The following is a 14,964-nucleotide window of genomic DNA, read 5'->3' as shown; positions in this document are numbered from 1 at the left end:
TCCCTCATCACATTTGAGATAAAACATTCACCATTCTCACATTTCATATAAGAGAGTCAACTCTATGGCTTTTAACCCACATCTTTGAGGAGTCACACATTGTTGGGATTAAAAAATTTGGCACTTCTCATATCTACATAAAGTTTCTCAAAAATTGATTTACACTTCTCATATGAGTTAAAGTAACTCGCTGAGTTACCTGAGTTTTAGTAAATAGGAAAAACAAAAACCAAATAAAAAAACTGACAAAAAACCGCAAAGAAAAAACCGAACCGAAAAAAAACTCCAAAAACCAAACGGTGCGGTTTCTAAAATACAGAAAACCGAGGTAGCGGTTTTCGGTTCGGTTTTGACCAAAAACCGCACCATGCTCACCCCTAGTCGTCACTGTAGGTTTGGCAATAAATTTACCATAAAAAATATTTGATCGTTGAATTCCAACTAACGTCAATGATAATGTGTCCCCAAACGTTAATTTTTGTTATAAAAATAATCAACTAAATCATTTTCTACAGAAATTACATTTGTTGTCATTAGGTATTACTTGTACGAAAGTATTTAGTGGTGACATGTCGTCAAAAAGGTTACGCTCGACCTAAATTAGGTTATATATTTGCACTTGATCTCCATTATTACAAAAAACGGAAACAAATCAAGTATAACCCACTATGGTGAATGATCTTTTCTTCGGGTACTCTCATATCTCCTTTTTGGTGTATGCCCCATCTCCAATATGTAACCTTATGATATCCTTTCTCCAGAAATATGTATACCCTCATCTACCACTAGTAATAAAGTTTCACTACTTGCGGGTTATAAGTTTTTATTATTTCCATCTTGTTGTTATACATGATATAATTCTTGATGTCCTTGTTATGTTTTTCCTACAAATTTCACATGTTTATATAAGTTTATAACTGGAAGTTGTTTTAGAGGAAATAAATTAGAAATATAAGTGTTATGGACAATGCTAAATTATAAATAAATAAACAAGAAATGAACAAGAGTTGTTGTCTCTTTAGTATTTTGAAAGGATGTCACATTTCATGGAATATGTTGCATGTTTTAGAAGTCAATATAATAAACAAAGAGTGTACGATCCAACCAAATTTATATGTATGTCTATTTACCCATCTTGGCCTTGGGCAAACCATGTCATTCCCTACATGATTATACATGTTATTTAGGCTAATATTATTCATGATAACTACTTACTTATATGATTATACTTTATATATGAATAGATATTCTAAGTATTATGTTATTATGTGTATGAATATTAAGTATTTTGTTATTATATATATATTAATATGTTGCTATTTTGTGTCAACTAAATTTAAGTAAAAATAAATGTAGATGTGTTGTTATTTTGTGTAAATTAGTTGTAATTTATTGGTTACTATCATATAACCATTTTTTTGGTTAAAACTTATGCATAGATTTACCATATACATAATCTAACTTTTAATAAAATAGTTATAATTATTAACATGAGTGTAACTATATTACCAAATCGTAACTCCGAGGGTTTTTTGAATGGTCTTAAAATATTAGAGATTGTGAAAGAAAATTTTAACATTTAGCATTGGTAACCGCCATTTAGGGATGCAACATGATAACTTTGCCTATAATTACCAAGCGATGGATTCTTATGAAATAATATAACCTCATTAAAAATGATTTTATTATGTATTCCCACATATATTATTTATAGTTGTCTATAAATGTTATGTTTGTCTTTGTTTTCACATGGTAGAATTGACAACATCCATGATATAACATATTGAGCGTGGAATATGACATAACATATTTAGTGTGGAATATGATTACATTTGGAAAGACTGATTGTTTTATGATCATAGATATATATTGAATGCAAAATGCATATAATAGTGTATTAGTTGAAATACTTAGAAGAATTACTATGATGGTGCCTTCGGTCGTGAAGTAGTCATCTCAAACCCCCTTTTTCTATATGACCGTTGAAGTGTCCTGACATGGATATTTCTATTTGACCGTCTAACGCCTAGGCACCGCCTAGGTCGATTGTTATAACACACACACACACACACACACACACACACACACACACACACACACATATATATATATATATATATATATATATATATATATATATATATATATATATATATATTGAATTGATTGGTACAGTACTGCCATGGTATTGAAAACTTTGTACCACTACCGTACCATGATTACACAATTGGTATGTTACTACCAAGCAAATATGTTGGTTACCAAACATAGTGGTTACCAACATTCTTGGTTTGATTGGTAAAATGTTGGTTGGTTTTCCGAAGTGCATATTTGCCAGCCCTACATAAAAAGGAAGAGGCTTGATAAGCAAGATTACCATATGAATGAATTGATCTATTCTTCTCATATATATACAGTATTGTAAAACTCTCCGAGTTGGCTGATTACTTCTCCAAGTACTCGCTACTCGACCCCTTACCGATTCGAGTTACAAAATCCCGAGTACTCCTCGATCGACCCCTTACTGAACTGAGCAATGTTGTAAAACCCGATCAACTCGGTGATTAATATGCACAATATACTTAACGATTTATTGTTAACACAAACACATATGCTTATTACTATATATATCTTAAGTTTTCAGTAATTATTCATGAAGTGCGACCATTATGTGTCTTTCAGTTTTTTTGTGTATTCACATGTATCTAATTTTGTTATATATTTCAATCAACTTAAGAATTTAACTTATGATTTTTATGTATATATGTTCCCTAAAAATATTTCTACATGAATTACCGAATCCAAGTACTCCTGAGTACTCGCTACTCGGTAGTCGGCCGAACAGGTACCGAGTAACGAGTATACAACCTTGTATATATATATATATATATATATATATATATATATATATATATATATATATATATATATATAATATGTATATATATATGTATATATATACATATATATATGTGTGTATGTATGTTTGTGTTGTGATAGTCTCTGAGCTTAACATCATTGATAGATCGTGTCGTCTAGGTAAGCATAAGAATCACAACAAAGAAAGAGCCAACGTTAGTCGTCGTCTGGGTGGGGGTCCTAGATTGAGACTCTAATGGTCTAGTCAGTAAGTGTATAGGATATTTAGGTTTTTATCTTAGATAGAAAGAGAGTGTGATCCCTTCCTTCGGTGAAGAAGAGTCCTTTTATACTTGTTGTCCAAGGAGCATGTCCCTGACAGCACCTTCTACCTTGTTGGACTGCTAGGATGTGGAGGGGTCCTATTGGTGAGTCGTGCACCAGTAGTAGTTATCTTCTATTGGTGCAAATCTAATGAGAAGCAACTCTTTGAGTGCTACACTTGTCGTTAATGGGAGAAACCCGATTCTATTTTGGCCTTTTATGGGCCTTGGTGTTAGGACATCGTGCCCTAAACATGAGATAACTAAGGCGAGGGCTCGAACCTATCACTTGCGTCGGGTAACGACCGTCAACTAGGCCGTCCAATGGATAATCATATATCATGTTATCTTTGGCATATTCTCATAGGGATACGCTAACAATTCCCCTAGACTAGTAAACGCCAACATTAGTCTTGGGTAATTAGATTTTTCTAGCTTAGATCAAGACAAGTGTTCGGAGGGGATGGCTTCCACGTCTACTGATGTGACGAAATCCCCTACCCAGACAGTTTTCATCATTGTAATCGTTCGAATTTCCTTCCTCTCATTTAAATCTTTCTCTATTGGGGACAATATCCTTTTCTTCAATCTACTGCTATTCAACGTGTAACGACCCAAAAATCAAGGGTAAAAATTTTATTTTTATTATAGTTCCCCAGAGCATACTCCACATAATCCACATAATCACATAAACCATATCAAGCACATAAGCCATGAATATAAACATATAAGGAAGTCGTGGAAACCCTCCAAGGTCTTTCTCCGAGTGCCATGGGAACCCCCACATGGTCTTAGTCCAAGTTGCATACAAACCATGCATATAAACATATAAGGAAGCCGTGGAAACCCTCCAAGGTCTTACTCCGGGTGCCATGGGAACTCCCACATGGTCTTAGCCCAATGTCATGGGAACCCCCACATGGTCTTAACTAAGGATGCCATGGAAACCCTCCAAGTTCTTACACCCCAGTGCCTCGGGAACCCCCCAATGTCTTTACTTAGGATGTCATGAAAACCCTCCAAGGTCTTACACTCGAGTGCCTCGGGAACCCCTCGAGGTCTTCCATGAAAGTATCACAAAGACAACCAGCATACCACATGCCACATAATCAACTAGCATACCACATAACATATACTCAACTTGCATACCACATAACACATAATAGGCCGGCCTTGGTGCCATCGACCCATTGGTATGATGAGGAGACTCACCTCTCACTGTTGAAGTCCTATGAATAAATCTCAAGCTCCTGGCTGACCGATCCCCGAACTGTCAATCATCAAGACAAAACCCAATTAACCATTTGGGTTTCCATGCATAACCTTAAATCCACACTTGGGGAAAATGGAACATTTTACCCCTAACCTAACTTCGTTCAGAACTTAGGCCCAAACCTAATAGTCCTTAAGGCCCAAATACCAAAAACTACCTAAGGCCCAATCCATGGCCCAATTTTCCAAATTGGGCCCAAAACCATAGTGGGCCTCCACAAATAAATATGAACCCACAACCTGATGGCCTAGTAGGACCCAAAACAAAAAGGCCCAAAAGATGGCCCAAACTGAAGCCCAAAACCCGAAATCCCACTCGGTTGAGTACGCGGGGCGTACTCAGCTTGTACACTAAGCGTATTGGCTTAAGAGCTTGTACGATGCGCGTACATGCTTTTACGCCCAGCGTACCCCTCCTGGTGACCAACTCTCACTTCTATCTCTTAATCCATTAAGTCAAGACATCTAACACCTCAGAATAGCCAAATATAAGTGACATGATCCATAAAGTCGAGTGCTTTAAGCCTTTGCATGGCTTAATGAAGCCCAAACACCAAAGATGAATTCCAAAAGGTCAAAATCACACCCAAAATATCTTAAAAGTTCTTAATACTGTAAGACCTGAGTCCAAACTTCCAGATCGGATTTCAAGGGACTCCTTAAGTCATAAAGTTTCCAACTTTATGACTTAGCATAACTCAATGGGGTCTAAATCCAAACCTTAAGTCCCAAACTTCATCAAATGACTACCAAATCATGCATGGAAATTTTATACCCATGAAGATCAGAACTTTATGACTCCATTACCTCAATAAGGATCAAATATGAAGCTCAAAGGTTCTGGAGTAACTTCTACTCACAAGAACAACCTCAAAGGGATGAAAACCATAAAAATGTACCACTTAGCTAGATCTACGTGAAAAAGTTGTCAAGGTTAAGACTTTATACCTCCAGAAGATAGATCTAGGTGCACAAAGCTTGGATCCAAAAGCTCCAAGTCAAACAATGACTCTTAAAGAAGTTCCTTCTTCCTCCTGAAGCACCAAAACACACAAAAATCACTTTGAAGCTCTATAATCACTCAAACGGGGGATAAGGGTTGATTTGTAGGGTTTAGAGCGATGGAGGCTGTGACATCCCCAAAATCACGGCCAGAAAAGACCGGTTTCATTTATACTTTTAAAATAATTTCAGCGTAAATCCTTTTGATTTAAAAGAGTTGCGGAATTTGTTCCCAAAAACAAACCATGATAAAATGATATTTACCAAAGCATTTCATAAAGAAATGTATTTTCATTATATAATCAAAACTCGGGATGTCATGTTCCAATACAGACCATAAAGCATAAACGATAACATTACAAGTCATTCAACAAATATATTCATATACAAACTTGTAAACAAAACAACTTGATAATTCATCCATCTTATGCCCTTGCACCACTTTCTGTAGTACAAATAAACTGAGTGGGTCAGGCTTGGGAGCCTGGTCAGCATATAGGGTTTTCAACCCACAATAAATAATTATATTTAATTCAAGAATCAACAATAACCTGATTACCCATTCCCGTTATCCTCACTTTACGTCCCTAAAACAACATCTATTATAAGGGACCCAATCTAGGATTTTCATCGGGACGGACATTACTGTAAAGGGGCTTCCTTAGCAAATAAATATCCTAAAGGCAACCATGAGGGGGATAGAGTACACCGGTGAACACATCGTTCACAACACCTACAGTTTATGAGTCTGCTTGTGTTCCACAGGAGTGTCTAGAAAGAGTCTGTGGTCGTTATCCATACTCCGCTGAATAACTAGATCAACAACAACAACAACGAGGTCTTTCATCTGTTTATTACACACCAACTATCTACCCATGTTCTACCCAACATATTAGTAGATAAAAATATACATTTTTATACGTAGTTTAAAAACCTATATAGCATGCTCAATCAATACATTTTACACATAACAGATGAGGCACACACACACATAACACGTATTTCATAGAGAATAAATCAGATCTATGAGATAGAAGAAAGTGAATATACATTCACACATATAATCAATAAAATGTACACATAACACGTATTTCGTATAAAATACTTCATAATAATGTGTTAGAAGAAAGTGACTACACACTCACTTCATCAGAAGATGATCAGAAAGCACTACGACTTGTAGAAGTAGTATTCTTCGGTAGATATGGAAGATCTTCACAAAAATCGGGCTCCTCGCGGGCAGAGCTTCGGCTCGGGAATAACGCTCTTTGGGATCCTCGGGGCTTCGGAACTTGCTTCGGGGCTCGGGAATAATGTCGGGGCTTCGGGGTATAAATGGCACCCAAATCGAGGCAAAAACTAGAGAGAAAGTAAGAAATTGGCAAAAGAATTGGGCTGCCCTCGCACCCTTTATATAGAGGCTGAAGCCTCGCATTACGCTGGGCGTAATGCTCTACGCGGGGCGTAATGCCTCGGAAACGTCACTGCATGTGTCATCGGAGCACTCAAGTGTGAGGCTTCGTCATGCTTCGTTGTACGCTGGGCATACAACCTTACGCTGGGCGTAGTGTGGATCGGATTGCTGACTCCTTCAGATAACTATCCGATTTAAAGATTAAATAATAATTATTAATTATTTAAAAACTTCGGAAATTCATATCTTCTTCATACGAACTCCGTTTTCGACGTTCTTTATATCTACGCATAGGTGAGACTACGTTCTACAACTTTCGTTTAGACCCCGTTGGCTAATTTTGAATTTATTTTTATTATTTAATCTTAGTAGGCCGAGACAGGAAAACTCCGTTATAAATTAATAACTTATTCATCCGACATCCGTTTTCGCCTATCTTTTTATTGCTTCGCTACTACTAACGAGATCTTCGTTTCTCGTTTAGATTGTTTCGGCTAAAAACCGCTCGATCTCAAATCGAGTATTCAAGCTACATACTGCTAAGTCGAAACTTCAGAAAATCATAACTTCCTCATACGAAGTCAGATTTGGGCGTTCGATATATGTTCGGAAACCTCGTTTCGGCCACTACAACTTTATGCAAAGATATCAGGTTTATTCTACACTTAAATTTTGACGCTTATTTTATTTTTAATTAAATCAAATCACATAATTAAGCAATTAAGCACAAAACACATAATACTCAAATAATACGTTCTTATTATTTCAAAATGGGTTACAAAGGTTAACCTAGACTATTACATTGCTAAAAATGGCAAGCCCAGAAACACAGGGGTTACAGAGGCTGAAGATATTAAGGTTAGGTTATGAGATAAGGAGCTTAAATAGGGTCCAAGACCTTAAACTAGGGTTCTGATATGATTGGCGTACGTCCCACATATAAATGGTACCCCAAACGTACCCTGAAGAGCATTCGCGACCATCCTGGTCAGTACGCGTAGCGTACTCCGAAGTACGCCCCGCGTATTTCCATCTTCATTAGTACCCCCTGCATACGCTTTGCGTATGCCCCGCATACTCAGCTAAGCCTGAAAACCACAGAAATTCCGAAGGCCATAACTTCTTCATTATAAGCGCGATTCCGACAATCCTTATCTCCACAGAAAGGAAACGAGAAGCCCTACACTTTTATCAACTCATACCTTTCTTAAGACCTTCCAAACAAAAATCTATTCTCCACAAAAGCCCGAACTAACACTTTAGCGAAATACCCCTAGGCTCCAAAACACAAACTGAACACCCGGATCACTTCTAATACATTACTCGCACCCAAATAGGCCTAGTTCTTACCTTTTCTGAAGCCCTAATCCTTATGATGACCGATCTTTGGGGCACAGCCTCAGACATGGAATCGATTCGGAACAGGGCGTTACAACTTTCCCCCACTTAAATTAGATTTCATCCTCGAAATCATTTATTACCATCCCCGACTTACCATACGACCTGAGCAACATGACCACAAACCCGATAATACCATAGGCTTCCCTAGGCAACCGAAACCATCCCTAACAGAAATCTTCAACCCAGTGGAAACAAATCCTTAACCCCTTGCAAAAGTCCACCTCTATCCTTCCGAAACTCGAAACTTCAAATTGAACTAGCTTCTAGAAAACTGCCCACACTTAACCATCATCGAACTTATTCCATAAGAAAGCCAGCCTAAATAGAATACTTTCCACCCGTAATACCTTAAGGCTTCCAAAAAACAAAGTTACTGTTCAAATGCGACTGCAGAACGCTCAACTTGACAGGAGGCTCAATTAATCCTTTGAGTAGGAGACTCATCCCTTCAATGTTTAGACTCAGACGAGAGCTGCGCAAAAGGATCTAGTCAGCCACTCTGATATTATTTAATCCAACTTCAAACAACTTAGCAAATATTCCGAATACAAACAACTCCACACATGAATCCCAAGTCACTGAACCTACTTCGAATCTTCTTGCTACAACTTGCTGCTTTTCAAAAGCAGTCGAGACCTCTCTGATCCTACCTTATCTGTCAACTACTCGAAACACTGGACACCTAACCGATTGTTGGGCAAGAAACACACACACACACACAGCAGCCCCATGCATCTCCCGAAAAGAAAACCGACTGGTCGGACTTACTTACACACCTTGCCATCAAACTCCAGCTAACAGAATAAACGCTACATGATCCACTGCAGTCTCATCTCATACCCGGTCTTCAAGAACCTATCTTTTCCTCACTTCAAACACGCTATGGCTCCTTCATGGATAAAACCAACCCAAGACACATCACGATAACTCTAATTGCCATCAACTAAACCCATTCATTACCCTTGAACCCTGCGATTGATGCCCTTAGTGTATAAATGTCTCAATCCTTATTCAACTCGAATGAAAGTCTCACACTGAACGAGCACAAACTCTTATTTGGGATCTTACCCAAAACCAAATCGATACCCCGCTCCTACCCCGAGATCCCCGAACCTGCATTTGCATAATACACCATAACTTCCCGACACCCCTTACTTAACCGATAAATAACTACCCTTAAGCCAATCCCCAAGACTACCAGTTTCGTACCTGGTCCAACCACCAGGTTCCCCAAGAGATCAAATATCAAGGCTACCCAATCTAAACTCTACTGCATCATAGATTGATTACCCGCATGTCCAGCAACTCAAGATCCAACCCTTCACTCAACAGTCTCTACCAGTTCCAACTTGAATTTCCATAATCACCCAAGCTTGCCTGCGGATCCCAAGGACCCTCATCCTAGAACAGAGAATAATTCCCTGACAACCTGGCTGGCGTGCCCAAAGCACAAGTTGATCCCCCTTCCATGCTTGTGACCATGTCATGAATAGTCTACTTCGAACCGATGAATGCTATGATCCTATCGCAGCCTAATACTACTTCAATCCCACCATGCTTACCACCCATGGCCTCACCGAACTCAGACTATCACAACGTTGCACCTCTCGAGCTGAATCCTATATCCCATCAGGAGTTCGGATTACACCTACGGATTCGCACTGCTTACTATGTATGATCAAGGCAATGCGACCAGTGATTATGAGTTTCATGAACTCCCACCAACATAACCTAGGCCTAAGCAGTCATGTGTTTCTCCCCCACATGGGCTCGACAATGCTCTTCCACCTCTTACACGTTATGGACCTCCGATCCATTTTCATCAATATGCATGACCCGCCCAAATCCAACACCGAATAACACAAGTGCCCCGTTGCTAGCCAACATAATGATCGCTCAGCTTTGGATATCCTGAAGAATACTCTTGTAATCTTAACTAATCGGATGATCCTAATCACTTCCTAAGCCACCATTTTACAAAAGAAATCCAAAGGTGAATACAATTTTACCACCATCCTACCGCTGTCTAGCGACTGGTAAATGCTACGGGCTACCCCGTAGTCTCACAACACTCTCACCTCACCACAACTATCCAAAAGCTTACCACCGATCCATCAGATCGAACATGCCTAAATTCGAGCACCCACTCGCAATGTTACATGCTGACACGATCAATCTCGCTACGCTTGTAGCAACCCATACTCTTGGAGCGATAACTCCATTGTACAGTTTCTTGTATGTGTCGTAATGACTTCGCCTCTGCTGGCCTCTCAAACATTGCTCAAAAGTCTTGGGTCTCTTCCCCAGACCCTTCTCTAAATGCACCTGAACTGATCCTCTATTCCCGAGGTACCCCAAATCGTTCTACCACCCTCGGCTCTAGACATCATATCATCAAAGTCCCGAACCCTGACACACTCACCAGCTTAATCGTCAAGAATTGAACTGCAATGGTTGGAGTAAACTCTGCCCTAACCCGTGGCTACAAACTACTCCAAAGACATAGTCTCCATTCCGAAAGTGCAATAGATCGCACAATCAATCCTTGCCACCCGAAACAAGATATCCAAGGCAAACCGAACCCTAGCTCCTAAGGGGTAGGGACTAGTGCAGAAAACAATTTCCACCTCCTTAATCCAAAGCGAGCTCAAATCTCTAGCAGTCCTTCCACTAACTGGCTCACGTGTGCTCATACTTATCTGGCAAAACAGCTATCCCCACGATCAGAGCATAATCAAGAATTCTCTTTCCCATAAGCTTCTTAGATTATACAAGACTCTCACCGATTCGAGTATGGATCTTGTGCTTTCACTAGTATGGGCCCAATACTACCTTTGACACCTATCCATATCTTCCTCAACAATCCTCCCGAATCCTCTAAGTCACTTCCTCAAACCAAAGCACTAAGTATTCGCTAAACAGAAACTCGATATCCACCGATGCACCTCCTAGGGACCCCCTAGGTTCCCATCCTCAGCGAACTACCCCACTAAACTCACTGGAGCATATGCTAGGCTTTCCTAGGTTCCCAAACTCACCCTATCCTCAGCTGCTGAAAGACTCCCACCAATGTTAATTAACTTCCTCAAGAATATGATCACATGCAACAGAGATCAGTTAATCCTTCGAGTAAAAGACTCAACCCTAGAATGGTTGGACTCATACAAGAACTGCACAATAGGGTCAAATCCATCATACTAAGATTATTTAATTAGTGCCAAATGCGACTTAGCGTATTCACTTAGCAGTCAATTCACATCACTAAGAGTCCCACAAAGCACAAAGCAAGCAGCTTTTAGACAATGGAAAAACTAACCTACATACTCCAACTCATGCTATCCTAATCCACTCTCACTGCCAGCTGCCTTATGCATGCAAATTATACACAGAATAGGATATAAGGCCAAATCATTTATTCTAAAATTATAAGATCCTAACCGCATACAATTTTTGAAATATACACTTATCAGTTACTAATACCAATAGTGTAACACCCAAAATCAGAAAGGTCAAGAAAGGAAAGGAAAAACCCTAAGTTAAAGAGGGTTGACTCGTCGAGTCCAGGGAGGAACTCGACGAGTCGGAGCGGGATCCGGGTGTAAAGCAAGTGACCGACTCGGCGAGTTGGCAAGTGGACTCGGCGAGTCAGGTCTGGGTTGGGAAACCCTAATTTCGGGACTTGGTACCCTATTTAAGCATCTGAATCTCTTCCCTAGGGCTCATTTGCGGCCCTATAGTCCAGAACCAGAAACCCTAAGCCTCCATTGTTGCTCAATTGAGTTTTCTTGCCAATTTGGGTGATTTGAAGGAAGAAGGAAGAAGGCACTCATTGGGGATTCAAGAATTGGCAGTAGATCCAGAGTTTGTGAGGTCTTCTGGAGCATCTGAAGGTAATGAGTCGCTACCTTCCCTCTTTTGCATATAGATCAACCTTTATCTTGGGATTTGGGACTTTTAGGACAAGTTTATGAGCTATTCCGAGTTAGAAGCCCATATCTGAAGTTGCTACTTCAGATCTATGTGTATCTTGGCCTGGAGAATCATAAAGCATCAGTCTATGGGTTGATTGTTGAGCCCCTTTGTCTCAAACCCTAGTTTATAGTGATTTGAGCCTAGATGTCATTAGCTACACGTAAAGTTTGCCACTTTACGTAAGGAATAGGCTTTAGAAGAGTGGATCTACAGTTTGGAGTCCATGCATGACTCTAAAGTCCTCTGCATGTATTTAGATCTGATGGGACTCGGCGAGTCCTTCGAGTGGACTCGGCGAGTAGCTTGAAGATGAGGAGGAACTCGACAAGTGGGATAAACATCTCTTCGAGTCGGATGAAGTTAGGCATGAACTCGGCGAGTTGGAGGAACAACTCGACGAGTTGGTTGAAGATTGCCTTGGACTCGACGAGTCAGGTCGCGAAACCCCAAACCCTTCGAGTTGAAACTCGAATCAGTGAGTCGGGTGGAGACTCAGCGAGTTGGACAGGTCAGGACTCGGGAATAGTTGACTCGGCGAGTCGAGTCGCGAATAGAAAGACCCTGAGCATTTGAACTCGGCGAGTTATTAGGTGGACTCGGCGAGTAGGGTTGACCTAAAAGGTTGACTTTGACCGGGAGTTTGACCTTGACTAGAGTTGACCTAGTTGACCTTTGGAGGTCAGTTGGACTAAGTATTATATTGACATTGGTAGCTCGAGGAGCTAGTGGAGCAGCAGTTCGGAGTCAGAGGTCAGGTAGCAGTCAAAAGGATTAGCAGCATCAGTCCAGCAGTCTCAGGTGAGTTTCCTTCCAGTAGGAACGGGTCTAAGGCCACAATGCCGACCCGTTTAGCTAGTAGCAGTTTCCGGATTTTGATCTCATGCAGTATTTAGTATGTTTGATGCCTTCGTGGCTCAGACAGGATTTATGTGTTATGTGTTCCGGGCTACGGCCCGATGTAGTATGCAGTATATGTATGTTCATGCTAGTTGATATGTTTATGCTATGTTCTGTTCATTTAGTTCGGACTTCGGTCCGATGCAGGGGGCAAGGCCGTAGTTAGCCCGGACTTCGGTCCGATGCAGGGGGCAAGGCCCCAGTTAGCCCGGACTTCGATCTGATACAGGGGGCAAGGCCCCAGTTAGCCCGGACTTCGGTCCGATGCAGGGGACAAGGTCCCAGTTAGTCCGGACTTCGGTCCGATGCAGGGGGCAAGGCCCTAGTTAGCCCGGACTTCGGTCCGATGCAGGGGACAAGGTCCCAGTTAGTCCGGACTTCGGTCCGATGCAGGGGGCAAGGCCCCAGTTAGTCCGGACTTCGGTCCGATGCAGTGGGCAAGGCCCAGTATGTGCTTTATATGCTATTGTATGCTATGTGGTAGATTGGGGGAGCTCATTAAGCTTCGTGCTTACGGTTTTCAGTTTTGGTTTCAGGTACTCAATTTTCGAAAGAGGAGCTCGGGAAGATTGCAGTGCACACACCATAGTCAGTTAGCCTGGAAATGTTTGACTCTGATAATGATATTATGTTTTGAATTAATACTCGAGAAATTATGTTATGACTTATGATTTTAGTAATGTTTTTAAAGAAATTTTTAGTTGTGATTTTTGGGGCGTTACAAATAGTCATTCCCATTCCAGCATATCATCCAGTATCCCCAAGGCTACAAGCATCACATATTTGGCTAATCTATCACTGAATCATCAGCATTAGCATGTAAGTCTACCAGCTCATACAACATATATACAAAGGCATCTATCTTAGAGAAAGATTTAAATGTGAGGAATGAAATTCGAATGATTAAAATGATGAAAACTGTCTGGGCAAGGGATTCCGTCACATTAGTAAACGTCGAACCCATCCCTTCCGAACATGTATCTTGATCTAAGCTAGAACAACCCAACTACCCAAGACTAATGTTGGCGTCTACTAGTCTAGGGGACTTGTTAGTGTATCCCTTTGAGAATACGCCAAAGATAACATGATGATTATCCATTGGACGGACTAGTTGACGGTCGTTACCTAGTGCAAGTTATAGGTTCGGGCCCTCTCCCTAGTTATCTAATGTTTAGGGCACGACGTCCTAACACCAAGGCCCATAACAGGCCAAAATTGTATCAGGTTTCTCCTATGAACGACAAGTGTAACATTCAAAGTGTTGTTTCTCATTAGCTTTGCACCAATAATAGATAACCACTAGTGGTGCACGACCACCAATAGGACCCCTCCACATCCTAATAGTCCAACAAGGTAGAAGGTGATGTCAAGGACATGCTCCCCGGACAACTAGTATAAAAGGACCCTTTATCTCCGGAATAAGGGATTGCTCTCTCTCTCTCTCTCTCTCTCTATATATATATATATATATATATATATATATATATATATATATATATATATATATATATATATATATAAGACAAAACCCTAAATATCCTATACACTTACTGACTCGACCGTCACCGTATCGTTCTGGGACCCCCCTACCAGATGACGATTAATGTTGGCTCTTTCATTGTTGTGATTCTTAGGCTTACCCAGACGATGCGATATATCAATGACATTAAGCTCAGAGACTATCACAACACACACACACACACACACACACACACACACATATATATATATATATATATATATATATATTTCCTTTTTTCTATTTTTGTATATAAAATACAAATTGTATTTTAGTAGTAGTTTATACCATTACTCGTTATATTC

Source organism: Lactuca sativa, chromosome 7 (genome assembly GCF_002870075.4).
Source record: "Lactuca sativa cultivar Salinas chromosome 7, Lsat_Salinas_v11, whole genome shotgun sequence".
Classification (NCBI taxonomy): domain Eukaryota; kingdom Viridiplantae; phylum Streptophyta; class Magnoliopsida; order Asterales; family Asteraceae; genus Lactuca; species Lactuca sativa.
This window is presented reverse-complemented; position numbering follows the sequence as displayed.